Source organism: Pipistrellus kuhlii, unplaced genomic scaffold (assembly GCF_014108245.1).
Source record: "Pipistrellus kuhlii isolate mPipKuh1 unplaced genomic scaffold, mPipKuh1.p scaffold_m20_p_19, whole genome shotgun sequence".
NCBI lineage: Eukaryota > Metazoa > Chordata > Mammalia > Chiroptera > Vespertilionidae > Pipistrellus > Pipistrellus kuhlii.
The window spans coordinates 17,113,736-17,132,521 of NW_023425504.1; the positions used below are offsets into that span (position 1 = coordinate 17,113,736).

Here is an 18,786-nt window from a genome sequence, read left to right on the forward strand (position 1 = left end):
CAGGCACATCCCCAGTGGGGATTGTGCAGGAGGCAGCTAATCAATGTTTCTCTCATCGATGTTTCTAACTCTCTATCTCTCTCCCTTCCTCTCTGTAAAAAAAATCAATTAAAAATACATATTTAAAAAAAAACACACAAGTCTTAGAAAATATTTATTTAGTGTTCATGTATAAGGTGGGGCATAAGTAGATTTATAGTTGTTCGTATGGAAAAGAATACAATAATTGATTAATTAATAATAAAAATACAAGAATATTTGATTCAATATTTCATATATTCACAACTAAAAACCTACTTTTGCCTTACCCGGTATTATCCAGATCAATTGAAGAACAGTCACACACCCCCCATTCATATGTTGAAGCCCTGACCCCTAATGTGATGGTATTTGGAGATGGTGTCTTTGGGAGATGATTAGGTTTAGAAATGGTCACAAACTCATGGTTCTTACGATGGGATTAGTGCCCTTATTAGAAGAGACACTGGAGAGCTAACACTTTTTCTCTGCCCCACCATGTGAGGAAACAGCAATAAGGTAATTATCTGTAAGCCAAGAAGAGAGTCCCCACCAGAAACAAAACATGCTTGAACTTTGATCTTGAACTTCTAACCTCCAAAACTCAGAAAATTTCTGTTATTTAAGCCACACAGTCTATAGTATTTTGTATGGCAGCCTGAGCTAACTAAGACAGATTTGAGGACTGAGAAATGAGGTGCTGCTATTGTAAAAAATTCAGCAGGGTAATGGGTAAACATTTTGGAACTGGGTAATCAATAGAGACTGGAAGAGTTTTGTGGGACATGCTGGAAATATGGATGTTAATGGCAATTAAGATGAGGTCTCAGATGGAAATGAGGAATATATTTTTGGAACCATGAGGAAAAGCAATCCAGCAAAAACAAAACAAACAAACAAACAAAAAAACCACACACACACACACACACACACACACACACACACACACGCACACACACACAACTGAACTGTGTTCTAGTGTTTTGTAGAAAGTAGAACTTGAAAGTGATGAAAGTAGATATTTAGCTGAGAATATTTTTAAGCAAAGTATTGAAGGATCAGTTTGGTTCTTCCTTACTGCTTATAGTAAAGTGCAAGACAGATGAATTGAAGGATAATTGTAAAGCAAAAGGGTACCTAAATTGAAGATGTGGAAAATTCTCAGGCTATTCAAATTGTAAAAAATAAGAGAGCTTGTTCTAAAGAGAACACTACAGGTGTGCCTTAGCAACCATTCAATAGAGAGCTTATGGGAGAAGCAGAAATACCACCAGCTTGAACTGAAGGGAATGGAAATGGTATGAAATGAAGGAAGGCTGTCAAACTCAAATTGGAAAGAACAGGATGATATACTATTCAGCTGCTCTTAGAAAAGAGGGGAAAATGACTCTGAAGGCAATTCAGAGATCATCAGAGTCACCTCCTTGGTTTCTAGAGGCTAGATGGCCTCTGACAGGAGCCTTCTGGATGGGACCACCTGGCAGAGCCATGGAGGTAACATTGCCACCCCTCTGGTCCTGGAAGGTGGTACAACAACCCAAAGATGATTATTTTCAACCCTTAAAAATATAAAGAAATTTGCTCGGCTGGTGTTGCTCAGTGGTTGAGCATTAATCTATGAACCAGGAGGTCACAGTTTGATTCCAGGTCAAGGCACATGCCTAGGTTGCAGGCTTGATCACCAGTGGGGGGCAAGCAGGGAATTCATTCAATAATACTCTCTCCTCATTGATGTTTCTATCTTTCTCTCCTTCTCCCTTCCTCTCTGAAATCAATAAAAATATATATTAAAAATTATTTAATGAAATTTGCCTTGCTTGGTTTTGGACTGCTCAGGATCCATCACCCTTGTCTTTCTTTTGATTTCTCTTTTTTATAATGGTAATGTCGATCCTCTGCCTATCCAACCCCTGTATTTTGAAAGCACATAACTTGTCTGGTTCACAGGTTCACAGATTCACAGCTAAAGAGGACTTTTTCTTCAGGGTACATTGTACCTATAGTCTCACCCAAATCTGATTTAGATGTCATTTAGATGAGAATTTGGACTCTAGAAATGATGATGGTATATACAAAGGCTTTTGAGGCTGTTGGGATGGAATGAATGTATTTTGCATGTTAAAAGAACATGAATTTGGGGGGATTGAGGGTAGAATGTTATGGAATGAGTTTCATTCCTTCAAAATTCATATGGTGAAGCCATAACCCTCAGTATGACTTATTTAGAAATTGGGTTTGGGGAGATAATTAGATTTAGATGAAGCCATGAAGGTGGGGAACCTCATTATGGGATTAGTGCCCATTTAAAAAGAGAAATAACAAAAAAAATCCCACTTACCATTGCACCAAAAAAACTAAGATATCTAGGAATAAACTTAACAAAGGACGTAAAAGATCTGTACTGGGAAAACTACAGGGCATTGAAAAAGAGATAGAGGAAGACATAAACAATGGGAAGAACATACCATGTCCATGTATTGGTAGAATCAACATAATTAAAATCTTGATAATACTGAAAGTAATCTACAGATCCAATGCAATCCCCATAAAAATACCAATGGCATATTTCAAAGATCTAGAGAAAACTCTCCAAAAATTGATCTGGAATAAAAAGTAAGCTAAATAGCCATAGAAATCCTGAGAAAGAACAACAAAGTTGGAGGGATCATAATACCAGATATCAAGCTATATTACTAGGCTGCAGTTCTCAAAACTACCTGGTACTGGCACAAGAACAGATATATAGACCAATAGAACAGAATACAGAACCCAAAAATCCACCCAAGCCATTATTCTCAATTAATATTTGACAAAGGAGACAAGAGTATACAATAGAGTCAAGACAGTCTCTTCAATAAATGGTGCTGAGAAATTGGTCAGATACATGCAAAAAAAAATGAAACTAGATCATCAACTTACAGTATGCACAAAAACAAACTCAAAATGACTAAAGGACTTAAATGTAAGACAGGAAACCATAAAAATCATACAAGACTCCATAGGTAGCAAAATAGCAGACATATGTCATAGCAATATCTTTACTGACACAGCACCTAAGTCAATGGAGACTAAGGAGAAAATAAACAAATGGGACTACATCAAAACAAAAAGCTTCTGCACGGAAAAAGAAACCACCAATAAAACAATAAGAAAGCCCACTGCGTGGGAGAACACATTTGCCAATGATATTTCCAATAAGGGTTTAATCTCCAAAATTTACAGAGAACTCATACAACTTAACAAAAGGAATATAAAGGACCCAATGAAAAAATGGGCAAAGGATTTAAATAGACACTTTTCGAAAGAGGACATACAGAAGGCCCAGAGATATACTATAACATGTTTAAAGTCACCAATCATCAGAGAGATGCAATTTAAAACAACAATGAGATAGATACCATCTCACACCTTTCAGAATTGCTATCATCAACAAATCAATAAATGACAAGTGCTGGTGAGGATGTAGAGAAAAAGGAACCCTCCTGCATTGCTGATGGAAATGCAAGACTAGTGCAGACACTGAGGAAAACAGTATGGAGTTTCCTTAAACAGTTAAAAATGGAACTCCCATTTGACTCAGTGATACCACTTCTAGCACTATATCCCAAGAAACCATAAACGATATATGTACCCTTATGTTCATAGCAGCACAATTTACAATAGCTAAGTTTTGGAAACAGCTTAAGTATCCATCAGCAGATGAGTGGATTAAAAAACTGTGATACATCTACACAATGGAATACTATGCCACTATAAGAAAGAAGGAACTTTTACCATTTGCAACAGCATGGATGGGACTGGAGAGCATTATGCTAAGTGAAATAAGCCAGTTGGAGAAAGATAAATTTCACATGATCTCACTCATATGTGGAATATAAATATCAACATAATTTGATGAACAAGAATAGATCCAGAGACAAATGATAGAGGAGAGGGTGGTGTTAGAGAGCAACCAAATGACTTGTATGCATGCCTATTAGCATAACCAATGGACATGGACACTGGGATGGTGTGAGCTTGCCCGGGGTGGGAATGGCTGGGAGATGGGTCAGTTGGGGGAAAGGGAGGCATATGTAAAACTTTAGACAATTAAATGAATGAATGTATGAATAAGAGACATAAGAGAGCTCTTCTTCTCTCTCTCTCTCCCTATTATGTGAAAATACAATAAGTTGGCCATCTGCAGGAGAATAAGAAAGCCTTCTCCAGAAACCAACCATGCTGTCACCTTTATCTAGGGCAGGGATTCTCAACCTTTCTAATGAATCATAATGTAAATATATGAGTTTTCTGATGGTCTTAGGCGACCCTGTACGGGTTCTCAACCTGTACCCTCAGGTTGAGAACTGCTGCTGTAGAGCCTAAGGCCATCAGAAAACATAGATATTTATATTACAATTCACAATAGTAGCAAAATTACAGTTATGTAAGTAACAGCGAAAATAATTTTATGGTTTGGGGTCACCACAACATGAGGAACTGTATTAAAGGGTTGCGGCATTAGAAAGGTTGAGAACCACTGATCTAGGGCTTCTAGCCTCCAATACTGTGAGAAAAAAATATTCTGTTGTTTAAGCCACCCAGTCTATGGAATTTTTTGTGGAAGCCTGATCTAATAAATAGAGTTGTCTATTTATCATTTTATGTATGTAAGTATCTAAGTTTATGCTTCTAAAATGGGTGATAGTACACACATGGCTTTTCCTTTTATCATCACTTGATAAACCCATTTTTTTCTAATGCAATCACTTGTATTCTCTTCCTATTGTATAAATTAAGAAATAGAGTGTATATGTTTTTACACTTCAGTGCATTACAACTATCCTTACCCATTAAAGCATAAATGACAAAGAACTGCACAGTTTTTGTGTTACCAGCAAGATCCATGATGGTGACTGTGTAATCATTCATCTATTACAATTTAGACACAGTGATATCACTATCCCACACTATCAAAATATGACCATATGGCTGATGTAAAATAAAGATTTACCTAATAAAGGAATGGCGTGTCTTTTCTATTGTGGTAAAAGAATAGTGGCTCAGTGTTAATTGTATATATTATACTTTGTCGTGCATCAAATCACTATAACTTTTTTATCTTACAAAACTGAAACTCTATACCCATCCAACAATAGTATCCCCCCACCCCTTGCATTTGTCCCTACACCCTTGTACACCTTTGGAAGCCACTGTTCACTTTCTAAAAGGTTCACTATTTTAGGTATCTCATATAAGTAAAATCATATAGAATTTTTAAAATCCTCACCTGAGGAGTGAGGATATTTTTTCCATGATTTTTAGAGAGAGTGGAGGGAAGGGAAAAACTCTATATATATATATATATATATATATATATATATATATATAGAGAGAGAGAGAGAGAGAGAGAGAGAGAGAGAGAGAGAGAGAGAGAGAAAGAAAGAAACATCGATGTGAGAGAGACACATCTACTAGTTGCTTCCCTCACTTGCCCAGACTGGGAATTGAACCTGAGACTCCCGGGTCCTCAGGCTCTAATCACCAAGGTTGCCATTCAGGGCATTTACAATAAATACAAGAATCAACCAATGAATGCATAAATATGTAGAACAACAAATCTCTCTCTCTCTCTCTCTCTCTCTCTCTCTCTCTCAGCAAAAAAAACAACAACCTTTAAAAACAAAGCTATACCTATGGAAGACCATGCTTTTCAGTAGTAATCATAGTTTGTTCAGTGGTATTTTACTATATAATATTTCAAAATGTTTCTGAATATTCCTGGCACTTTAACAGCTATCTACAGCTCCTTCCCTCGTGGGGTTTTATGTACTTTGAGGGAACTCTTTGAAAGGCAGTTTTGCTTTTTGCTTGACCCTGTGAATAAAGCATCCAATAATATTTGTGAAGGTCTTTGAGAGATGCAGATGAAAGCTGCTTCCTAAATGCAAAGCACTAATGTTGTATTCATGAAAATTGTTTTTCTTCACATCCTTTGCTCTCATGTTAAAGTCCTAAGGAGTTATTGCAATATGTACTTTAGAAATGTGCGTATGCCCCAAATCATTTAGTATAGGGGAAAATGCAAGTGAACACACTTAGAGCACTTAAAATTGTGAACTAGAATCTGTTATGTGAAGTAAAAACTAGTGAAAGCATAATAAGAAAGCTAATCAATAAAGAGTGTTTGGCATAGCTTGGAGAAAGAGGAAAGGATAGAAGTCAACTGTTCCCATATTGACTCATGACTTCAATAATAGCTTCTTAGAACTGTTGGGAAGGAAATAAGAAACCTGTGAAAATTGTAAAATGTTTTTTTTTTAACTAGTATGGAAAAGTTTAAGATAATCAAATATCTTGGAATCAGATAGGTTTCCTCTGAAGTTACTTATTAGATGGTACCTGAATTTTATAGATTGGGGGGTTCAATAGTTGATTAGTTATTTAATAATTGTATTCAGTAGTTACTATGTACCAGGCACTCTACTAAGTGTTTTATACACATTACCTCATTTAATTCTCACAAAACATTGAAATGTTTATTACCATACCTATTTTACAGATAAGGAAACAGAGACTTGAAGATGTTTGATTGCTCATGATCAAACTGTGATTGATGGCCAGATTAATCTGATCCTAATGTCTATAATTTAACCACTGTATTATTTGGAAATGTCAATGAACTTACTAATTTAAACATGTTATATATAGTACTTTATCTGAATAAGTAGATTAATAGTAGAGAAAGTGTTCTATACTTTATTCACCTTATTGAAAATAAACAAATGACATTGAGACACTCTCCTTTTTGTCTTCTACTTCCAAATACAAAGCGTTCTGCAACTAATTAAGTTTAATTTCTTTTCTACTTTAGCCTCTCCATAATTTCTTTTGAGTTTTACAAGCAGTAATAGCATGCTAGTAAGATATGAGCCCTACTTCAAAGGAAATCATATTTCAGTAATGGGTCACATTTGACCTCTTATTCTATATATTTCTATATCTTGACTTGCAACTGACTTTTTATCATTACTACTAGAAAGCTGTATGGTAGATTCTGGCCAAACTTGCCTAGGGAAATCCCCTAAGTGGGAATAAATTGGAAACATGTAGGCCCTGTGTTGTGCATACAGATAAAAGGAAATTGCCTTGGTGCTGCCACAGCAAGAATTTGAAGTTCAGGGAGCTGGATATTAAGCCTGCATATGACTTCCTGAGTAACAGAATTATGCTTTACATAAACTGTTTCCAAATGCTAATGAAGCTGGGAGTATAAGAGACAACAATTTCACAGTATTATTTGCTTTCACCCTTTTAGACATCTTAACTCTGTACTGACTAGCAAGTCCACCCCATCAAGGCTTGCCTTAGTAAAGTACAAGAGAGGCAGCATGGAGCCATGTATACCTGCCTGTGTCCTAGTTTTATTTATATCCTTTGCAGTGCTTATTTGCTGTTGGTGAGTAAACCAAAATAAAAGCAAACTTGAATCAAGTCCAGATTGTCATCATATGCAGCCACGAACCAGGATGACACTGTGGTTTGGTCTGGTATAGGCGCCACTATTAATACATAGAAAGGAGTGTCTGTTCCTTCATTCACCAAATTCAAGCACTACTAGGGACCTCTGAGAAATATGCTTCATATAAGCAGTGTTTAATACTCTGTCCCTCTCATCATCTCACCTATCACCCATAAAATGTTTCCCCTGAGTACTATTTGGAAAAAGTTATTTAAATGACCTTAACTAAGAATTAACTTGCTTAAGATTCTTTCTTCAAGGAAACAGTTATCAAGCACTACCTCTGAAATATTTTCTTTATTTCTAGAATTACCATTATATTTATTATTGCAATCTCATACACTGAGAGGCCAGATTATTATGATCACTGAATGCATAATAATCTGGCCACTTAGTGTATATCCTATATAATAAAAGGCTAATATGCAAATTGTCCCCTCAACCAGGAGTTCAACCAGCAGGCAGGCCAGCCAACTGTCCATGTCCTCTCCCCCTAGCCAGGCTGGCCCAACACCACCCATGCATGAATTCATGCACCAGGCCTCTAATATACATATATATTGAGTGGCCAGATTATTACGCATTCAGATATCGTAATAATCTGGCCAGTCAGTGTATATTCATAGTTTCCTCAACACATAATCTCTTTTTTCCTTCTCTTTAGCAGGCTGACTTTCTTCCCCTGGAAATGAGATAATTTTTTAGTTTTCCTAAGGCATTCAAACATTAAATCTCAGTGGGTGGGGGTGGGGATGAACCTGTCTGAATTTACCAGTTTTTCAATCTAGTCTAACATCCTTTTAGTAGATTCCACTAATTTACTTATTTTGATGGACATTTCACTGGACCCACTAGCAGACACCTCTATATCAATATATCAGTATATTTCCTAATTGAGCTGCCTTCTCATGACTTCATTAGCCATCTTCCAATTAATGAGGTCTCAAGTGCAATCTATATGTAATTTGAGGCTACATGTGAAAAGACATCATTAAAAAGAATTTGTCATATAACTTTTTTGAATTCTGGGTGATGTTCATCTAGAATGTTGCATTTTGTTTGGGGAACCATAAAGACCTAGTAAAATTGGAGGGAGGCCAAGGAGATAAGCAATAATGTAATTGAGGAAATGAATCAGATTTTGAAGGAAAAAGAAAATAGTTAAATATGCATAGCTTAGCATAATCAAAGTTTATAAGGCAAAATAACATAAAATAAAATAAAAAGTTTATAAGGGAAACTTAGTAATAAATCTTAATGTTGGCACCTCTCCAAAAAAAGAAGAACTCTGTTTAACATCTCACTAAAATAACATGTTGAAAAATAGGAAAATGAAAATTTGTAATAATGAGGGAGTTAATCAATAAACATTTCAGGCAGAAAACTTCAGATATAGGCTGTGCCCACTCAATGCCAAAACAGCTATTAGGAATATGAAGAATTCAGTCAAATAAGAATTTGGCATCATAAAACTCTCTCCCACGATACTCACTATAATTATTCCTGTTATATAAAATAAATGTAATTGAATTCAAACTACAAATTTTTTAATTTGTTCAAATTAATTAATTTTTAAAATAAAATTATAATCTTGTATTGAATAAAATTATGGGCTAAGTGTGTTGGAGTGATAAAGATGATTCAGACCTGTATCTTTATATAACACAAGTAGATGCACTGTTTAAATACAAGAGGGGAAATAAAACTTACTTCATATGGTACTGTCACTTTCCAGCTCATACCTCTTAGCAAACTACTTAAGTAACCTAGAATATATCAGGCAAAAAGGTTGACAGCTGCCAGTAGTAGTCTAACATTAACCATCAAGATCACATTTCTCAATTTACTTGGCCCCAACATATTTGAATAACATGTACATATGTAAAACACTCCTGTGAAAATACCAAGATTTTTCTCCAAAGCCTCTCCCCAACTTTTTATTTTGGAAAGGAATAACCAAACTTTTATCATTCCCATGGTATGTATGCAAAGAAACATTTTATAGGCATGTGTCTACACAAATCACATATTAAAATGGCTTATAGGATCAGAATTGTACCCATTTCCTAGAACTAGCTGTAACCCCATCCCTTTCTCTTCCATCCAAGTGCAGCTCAGTGAGAATGGCACTATTAGAGGTACCACTCTCATGTACCAATTTTAAATCATCTGTGAACTTTAGTCCTCAATTGTAAGTAACAAGTGATTGCAAACATTGGTATGTTTGGGTCATGTACCCTAGAACTGCTGAACTAGAGCAGTGGAGCAAACTATGGGTGACATTTGAGAATCATCTAGTTTTTGTGACAGTGACATCTCTTTTCATTGTCCCAGATGGGGGCTATGTACCTATACAGTTTCCAAGTACAGGTTCTGAAGCTCCTTTCCACTTCTCCACTGGATGTACATGGGTCCCCTTTGTTTCTAAAGTCATGTTGGGGCTGGAGGAACTACAGGTATAGAGGAACTTTCTCACCAACTAGCTAGACAGTGATGGTTAGATGGTGGGATTAATAATCAGTACTTTTGCCCTGTCCAGTTTTGCTCAGTGGTTGGAGCATTTGCCTGAGGACTAAAGGGTCATGAGTTTGATTTCATTCAAGATTGCATACTTTGGTTGCAGGCTCCAGTCCAGGCCCCAGCTGGGGCATATACGGGAGGCAACCAATCAATGTGTCTCTCACATGGATGGATGTTTCTCTCTCTTTTCCTTCTCCTTCCCTCCCATTGAATCAATAGAAAAATAGCCTCAGGTGAGGATTAACAAAAAAGAATAATAATCAGTACTTTTTTTCTGCAGTTTTTATTTGAAAATAAAAGTTTGGAGTGGAGGGGCTAAACATTTCCCCACCCTTTCCTAGATCTCCATGCTTAGTTTTTATCTTCTAGGATTTTCCTGTCTCTCACTTTTATTATTATTATTATTACTCTTACTTTAACTTGCCCTCATTGTTTAACATGTGGAAGTTTGAAAAATATTTTTCTTAGAAATTTAGACACAGTCATAATCTTTTCTTGATTTGTGCTTTAAACCTTGAGCTACATTTTCATAAATAACATTAGAATTATTTTAATCCATTGGCTTTTTTGTTGTTATTAATCCTCACTTGGGGATACTTTTAGAGAGTGGAAGGGAGGGAGGGGAAGAGAGAGACAGACAAACAGACATCCATGTGAAAGAGGCACATCATATGGTTGCCTCCCACATTCACTCCCTACCCTAGCTATCTGCATTTGACTGGGAATCGAAGCCCTCATCCTTGGGTATGTGGGGCCAAGGTTTTAGCCACTGAGAAACACCAGCCAGGGCTTCCTCCATTGCTTTTTGAACAAATATAGAGTGGCCATTTATAATCCTATCTAATTAAAGAGTAATATGCAAATTGACCATCTCCAACACACAAGATGGCCACCCCATGTGGTCAAAGATGGCTGCCCCCATATGGACACAAGATGGCTGCCATAGATAGCCAGCAGGGGAGGGCAGTTGTGGGTGATCAGGTCAGCAGGGGAGAGCAGTTATGGGTGACTAAGCTGGCAGAAGAGGGAGTGGGGGGGACCCAGGCCAGCAGGGGAGGGTACCCAGGTCTGCAGGGGAGGGAAGTTGGGGGACCAGGCCTGCAGGGGAGAGCAGTTGTGGGGACCAAGCCTACAGGGGAGGGCAGTTGGGAGCAATTGGGCCAGCAGGGAGCAATTAGGCCTTGATCAGGCTGGCATGGGAGTGGTTAGGGGATGTTCAAGCTGGCAGGAAGAAGTGGTTAGGGGCAAAATGGCAGACAGGCAGGCAAGCAGTTGGGAGCCAGCAGCCCTGGAGGGGTCCCAGATTGGAATGTGTGCAGGCTGGGCTGTGGGACACACTCCCCCTCCCCCCATGCATGAATTTTGTGCAGTGGGCCTCTAGTAGTCTAATAAAAATGAAGCTCTGAAAATGAAAACTCAAAATATTTATTATTAATTAACTTATTAAATGACTTGCTATCAATTAATTTATAGCCCACCATTATCTACTTGCAAATAAATAATGAACTTGGGGAATAAAAATAATTGAAATACCTACATACTACTTTAGTTTGAGTATAAACTAAATATGAACTTTTAAGGATCATTACATTTTTATATTTTCTTTTTGACATACTTCGCTGCCTAATAATAGAAGCCACAGCATCATCGTCAGCATAAGATAAAACAGGGCAATTACCTATTTCATGTTTCATGATATATAATGGATAACAGAGTTTCCTTCAAGACCATAGTGAAAAAGGCTTTGGCCAACCACTAATTTTAATTGTTAATTAATACCATTTAGTAATATTTGGAATTTGACATTTAAAATTCCAAATTGTGCTGTAAAGTAGAGCTCTTTGCCATTCTACTGAGAAAAATAAATAGGTAATACATTTTCTAACATTTCCAAACCACTCTAAAAATATATGCAAAAATGTATCTATCCTATATTTTTACAACCAATGAAATTAGGTAGTTTGAACACTTCAATCATTTAAGCAAAATAAAATTTAGCCACAGTCCTTTCTTTTTTTTTTCTTGTTGTGAAGTTCTAGTTTGTTTGTCTTAATCAATGTCAGAGAGTTGATTGAGTTAACAAACTAGCCATTTATTGACAGAAATATTGACTATGATGCCTAAGATTGGCTAATTGCACTATGGAAAGCCAATACAGGGTACAGCACAGGTGGATTCCCCTATAACAGAGACAGGGGAAATGGATTGGAGGAGGACAGCCTTATGAATATTTGATTCACTATTATGTCTGTACAACCCACTGGAAAACAAGAGAGACTAATGAAGCCTAGAAAATAGAAAGTTTAGACTTTCTGGAGGTAGAGTAGCACATCCTTTGAAAATAAGTATCAGCTTATGGAGAGACTGAAGTGCAAATATGAGTTTCAGTACAAACATGTCAAAAGAGCGTAGGTGCTTCAGTGTTGATCTTTATTTCTAGTGGTTGCAACAAAGATCAGCCTAATAGACAAAAATTAATAGAGTATACTCTCTTACTTGCTGGCTAACTGAGAGGGCCATTCAGAGTCCTTAAAGGGGATGTACTATGCAGTCTCAAAGACAGTCCATAGTATTGCAGGGCTCAGGAGCCTGACATAGTGCAGTTATCCAGAACCAGATTGAAATCTTGTAAACTGGAAAACATTGTAATCTATTGTTAGCCTTCCTTAGAGCTTCTGTGATTCTTCTGCAGTCATCTGTTGTTGTTTTATTAATTGCACATTCTTTCTTCCGCCTCTGCCTTTTTTCTATTGTTGTGTGTGTCTTGATCTTACATGTACATAAATATTTATTAACTATTAGCTACTTAGTAGCCTTTATTTATTTTTCAATACAATGGTTGACTTAACTAATGAATCCACTTTTATTTAATGATATATTAATACTAGTATATTAATATTTGGGCACTATTATTTTAGCCAGAAAAATAATAAGGCATACTTGTTCAGACAATTTTCTTCAGAAAACCAATTTTCTTACATTCGTATTATAATGTTGAGAACAGAAATGTCCATAGCGAGACACACTTAAGACTAATTTGATGGCCACTGAGCACTATTAAGTTAATAGATATTAGCTATTATATAACATGCAAATTTATAAACTGCCTTCTTGTGAAAGCTCCTTGTGACAAGAAAGTGCTTTAAAGTAGTAATATAGATTTAGAATTCATAGTAATGATTAATATTAATAATAAACCTTTCCTCCTTTTTAAACCTTTCTTAAAAATATCATTTCCTGCTTAGAAGGGAGAATAGCTCAGAAAAGCAACCCAAGGAACCAAAGGCCTTCAAATAGCTTGAGAGACTTGACATAAGTAGTTAAGGCAGTAGTCCTTAGTTTCCTGATTTTCCTTGCTCATTTATAGATTACCAAGATCTAAGTAAGCATTAATTAATATTGCCTCATAAGAGCTCAAGGAGGTGGTTAAATGCTAATACAGGTGATAAAGGCCTTGGGTGGTAGATGGGAGTGGGTTAGAAAAGGTCCATGAGGGGGAATGGGGACATATGTAATCCCTTATCCAAAACCTTTGGGGTCCAGTTGTTTCAGAATTTAGAATTTTTCAGATTTTATAGATGTGTGACACCCAGTTTTGCCCAGCACTCCTTAACAAAATATATCAATACTTCTATAACTAAATATATGAAAATACACTAAATGATATATAAAATATATAAACACCATACATATTCTCATATCAGTTCAGATCAAGTTTTGCCACCAGTTGAATCAGAAATATATTCAGTTTTCAGGATTTTTTTCAATTCTGGAATTTCAGAGGAAGAATTGTTGAACTATCCCCCCCTTTGGCCAATGGGATAATGAAACACAAGCTAAGGTCCATAAGTGCAGATGTGTTTTCTGTCTCCCTGTAACCTTTTTATAGAGCTCTAGGTATATATGTGTCCCTTTTGGCAACATACACTGCATTGTAATTTGGGAGAAAAATCATTTGTAGGGTATTGTCATAATGTCACTACAGAAAGAAGGCTCAATTAAGACCACAGTCTGGGGAAAACTAGACATGTGACTACTTTGGTCAAATTTTTAAAGAAATCGTGATCTACTAGTATTTCTTATTACTGTATTAATGACAATATTTATTTTAATACCTACAGAAAATTATTTAGTTCTATTATAAATCTTGTTTATTTTTAAAATATATTTTACTGTTTTTTATATAGAGGAAGTAAGAGGGATAGAAAATTAGAAACATCGATGAGAGGGAAACATTGATCAGCTGCTTCTTGCACACCCCCTACTGGACATGTTCCCGCAACCAAGGTACATGCCCTTGACCAGAATCAAACCTGGGACCCTTGAGTCGCAGGCTGATGCTCTCTCCACTGAGCCATATCAGTTAGGGCCAAAGCTTGTTTTGAAAATATTAATTTGTTCCATGCTATTGGTATATTTGAGAACAATTTGAACATAACATAATTTTTTATTTGAATATGTGTGACTCCATCTGTTCAAAATACTAGATGAAATAAGCCAGAGAAAGACAAGTATCACATGATCTCATTCATGTGGAATCTAATGAACAAAATAAATACAGAGACATAGAAGCATGGAACAGACTGACAAAACTTAGAGGGAAGGCAGGAGGTGGGTAGGTTGGTGGGTAGGAAGAGATAAACCAAAGAACTGTTATGCATATATGCATAACTCATGGATACAGACAATAGGGTCATAAAGGCCTTGGGTGGTGGATGGGGGCAGGTTAGAACAGGTCAATATGGGAGATCGGGAACATACATAATACCTTTAACAATAAAGATTTTAAAAATATTGAGTCAAGAAAACTGCATACAGCTCAATAAGTCATGTAGGAATACACAAAATGAACATATACATACATACACCTGAAATGTACACCAGCTATCTTAGTTCATCGCTTGTGTTAGGAGTCTTATCCACATCCACTATTAGAGCTTTTGTCTAATTGATAACACTCTTTCTACCACTTCATATTAACTCATAAGTTCTGCCACCCACTTTCACAGGCAAACTTCAGGTCATATGTCCCAACTCTGTTTTCCCATAAGCCCTTTGCAAAAGTATGATGATACACAGTATCATGAATATTAGAAGTGCAAACATTGCCTTACAGATAAATTTACTATGTGTGCTAACGAAATGAAAGGGGCAAGGAAACCTGATTGACACTCTGATAAGTTCCCACATGATGTTTCTGAAAGATATTCTAATTTCTGGTTAAAAGTTTCTCTGACACATGATCTAAAATAAGGTTTCTTTGCAAAGGAGAGAAAAAAAAGAAAAAGGTGTACTGGACAATTTTCTTCTCCCTCTTACCTTTTGAAGACAAAGGTAATGTTTCTGAAGACTTACACTTACACTTTTTTGAACAGCTCTGGAACACCTAACATGCTTTGGATTTGGATATTCAGTTTGGAGGAATATCTCCACCTTCCCACCCTCACTCCCCAGGATAGGTTTTCTTACCAAGTTATTTTAGGACCTCAAATCTGAAACTGAATCCTATCCCAGTATATTATTTGAATTGGTCCTTTCCATCTGAAAACTTAATTTACTTTTAAAAGCTTTATAACTATGGATATCCACATATGCATAATCACTACTCCCCCTTCTGCTTTGCATCTTTCCTGGGCACAGAAATATATGGTTGCCAGATACACTTGGAAGTGAGTGCATGTGACTCTTTACCCTTATACCTAGTGTTCTAGAGCTCCTGACACTGAACCCTAATATATTTTTCATTAGTGTTTAATGTTGGGAAATCCCATTTCATGGAGCCCAAGGATTAAATTACTTCATTTGGGAAGAAATAAGTGCATTTCCCATCTTTTTCCTGAGGTGAAAAAAAAAATGAAGCTGAGATGATTTGCATTTCATAAGGGCTTAAGGTCCTTAAGGTATTCCACTCAGTGCAACAATCCAATATTGTGAAAGCTTTTAAAAACATTATTAACAAGTAGGGAAACCTCTGCATATTTAAAATGTGGAAATAATAATACACAATAAAATAGGTATAAATCGAGAGAGAGAGAGAGAGAGAGAGAGAGAGAGAGAGAGAGAGAGAGAGAGAGAAAGAGAGAGAGAGAGAGAGAGAGAGAGAGAGAGAGAGAGAGAGAGAGAGAGAGAGAGAATCAAAATTACTATGTACGGCATTTTTACCTGCAGCAGAAATGGCATAGTATTTTATAATAATACAATGATTTTAACTTTTGATAAAGTAGAACTGAAGTAGAATTTTTATCTCTCTTTTTTTCAAAATATAAGTGAGTTGCAAAGATTTTGAGGAAATCCAGCAAGCAGTAAATCCAGATGATAATGACTGGTTCTTTCTTTTGAATAATTGTAATAAATAGAAGCTTTCTTTTGAACAACTGTACTCAGAGAAACATTACTGATTAGAATAATAGATATATAGATAGCATATATATCGTATGGAGGTGTTCTGAACCCAAGACCTAAAATTGATTTCTTCTTCTAACTCTGGACTCCCACCCTTTGCTTCCATTTCCTATGTTGTTAAGTTCATGGATTTAAATGGCAAATCTGCAGAGTGTTTCACAGCTGCTCTTTGTATATATCTGAGGGGAATGATCTTAAGCACCCTCTTCAGGGTATCATTGATCTTCTCCATGACATTGGGATACGTTTTATGGAAACCTCCCAGGCGAAACCTACTGCTTTGTAAACTATCAAATAGATATCCAGTGGCTACATCAGAATGAAAATTCCAAAGGAACAAAGAAGGTGGTACTCTAAGTTCCAGGGTAGATGATATTGCTTTAAGAAACACAGACTCTATTTTGGAACATAGACAAAAACATGAGATATCAATTGGATACTGTAATTTTGCAATCTATGAAGCCAAATTTGTAAGAATGGTAAGTGTTACATTCAGAGAAGAGAGTCGTTTATTTTCTGGAATAGTATAATGGAAAGAGTATTGGGCTGGGAATCATCAGACATAGGCAGACAAATTAATACATGTTGAGTGACTAAATGAGTTATTTTATCTCTAAGCCTTGATTCTTTGTTTCTAAAATGGAGAAGCACGGACCCCTATGGTCATTTCCAGTCATACTTCTACTAAGAACAAATGGCCACTGACACACTGTTCAAGCACATTTTACACGAATTCAATGTAATTGTTAGGAAAAAAATACTGTATCCATTTTACAAAGAAGGGGTTAAAGTTTCAGAATAGCAGAAGCATAACTCAAACATAAGTTTGTCGTTCCCCAAACTTCTGTGTTCTTTTCACTCTGCTGTGTTGCATAGCATTACACCACCCTGCCTTTTCCCCTAAATTTAAGAAGATATAATCTAAAACAGTGGTCAGCAAATTCATTAGTCAACAGAGCCAAATATCAACAGTACAACAATTGAAATTTCTTTTTGAGAGCCACATTTTTTAAACTTAAACTTCTTCTAATGCCACTTCTTCAAAATAGACTCACCAGGTCGTGTTATTTTGTAGAAGAGCCACACTCAAGGGGCCAAAAAGCTGCATGTGGCTCTCGAGCCGTAGTTTGTGACCACGGTTCTAAGAGATAAGCTCTCTTATAAACAAATCACTGCAAAGCAAGGTGGCATGTCATAAAGGAAAAATCCAGAAAATGTGGAGGATTGTGTCTCTAAATCTTAAGGAGGTGAGAAGAAAACTCATCACAGAGATCTGCAATATAGTAAATAGAACACTGGCCAGAGAGTCCGGACATATGAGATATAATATAGACCATACCACTCACTTAACAAGTATCACTGGACAAGCAGTTCTCTGGGTATCAGTTTTCTTATCTTCAAATGAGAGGATGTACAGGGCCCTTTGGGTTCCAGCATTCAATGCTTTTTTGATTCCCAAGGATGGAAATCATGCTTCTGGTAATGGTTACAAGTACAAGCCCAGGAGTTTAAAAAAATTAATGAGATGTTAAATACTTGTGATGATTTTTTTTTAGTGGATAAGGGATTTTGGCTGGGCCTGGAATAATGGAGGTGATTTGGAAAATTCATGAAGCATTTTAGTTCCTTTTAAATATATGAGGGTAGCTAACTATCTAAAGAAATTCTTTCTATAAAATGAATCATATCCGCTCTCTTGCCTATCTATCTTTTGTACAATTCCATTTTTCATATAGCAAGTTCATTGAGCCACCTATACTAGAAAACACAGTGAGGAATTTGCCATGCTCTTGGAGCACTAGTGTCATTTTTAAATACTAAAATCATACAGATGTGTTCAAAATTCAAGTTTAAAGTGGAAAGACTGAAATGAGTCTCCCCCCCCCCCTGTGATCAGCCACTGCAAAGTATATATTCCCACAAACCAGCTGAGCCCTTTGCTGGGCATCAGAAGTCTCTGGCATTGTTCTGCTTTTCAACTCTCAGTCATTTGGGAGGTGGGGCAAAGCCATTGCAGTCTGCAAAGTTTATCCAGAACATGCTGGTGCTACAAGAAATCATTTGACATCTATTATATTTCTCCTGTAGACGAGAGGTGGCTACCAGCTACAGTAGCAATTTCTTTTCAAAGGGGCTTAATTGGGGTATTTCTCATGGGCCAAATTCTTTTTTTTTAAATATATTTTATTGATTTTGTACAGAGAGGAAGGGAGAGAGATAGAGAGTTAGAAACATCAATGAGAGAGAGTCATTGATCAGCTGCCTCTTGCATAGCCCCTACTGGGGATATGCCCACAACCAAGGTACATGCCCTTGACCAGAATCGAACCCGGGACCTTTCAGTC

General features: G+C 36.5%; 1 protein-coding gene across 1 annotated transcript in view; it reads left to right on the plus strand.

Moving 5' to 3' along the window:
* The window catches only part of TENM1 (teneurin transmembrane protein 1), a 938,436-nt gene that overhangs the window by 522,945 nt on the left and 396,705 nt on the right, over window positions 1-18,786 (plus strand). The gene's annotated exons all lie outside the window — the stretch shown is intronic.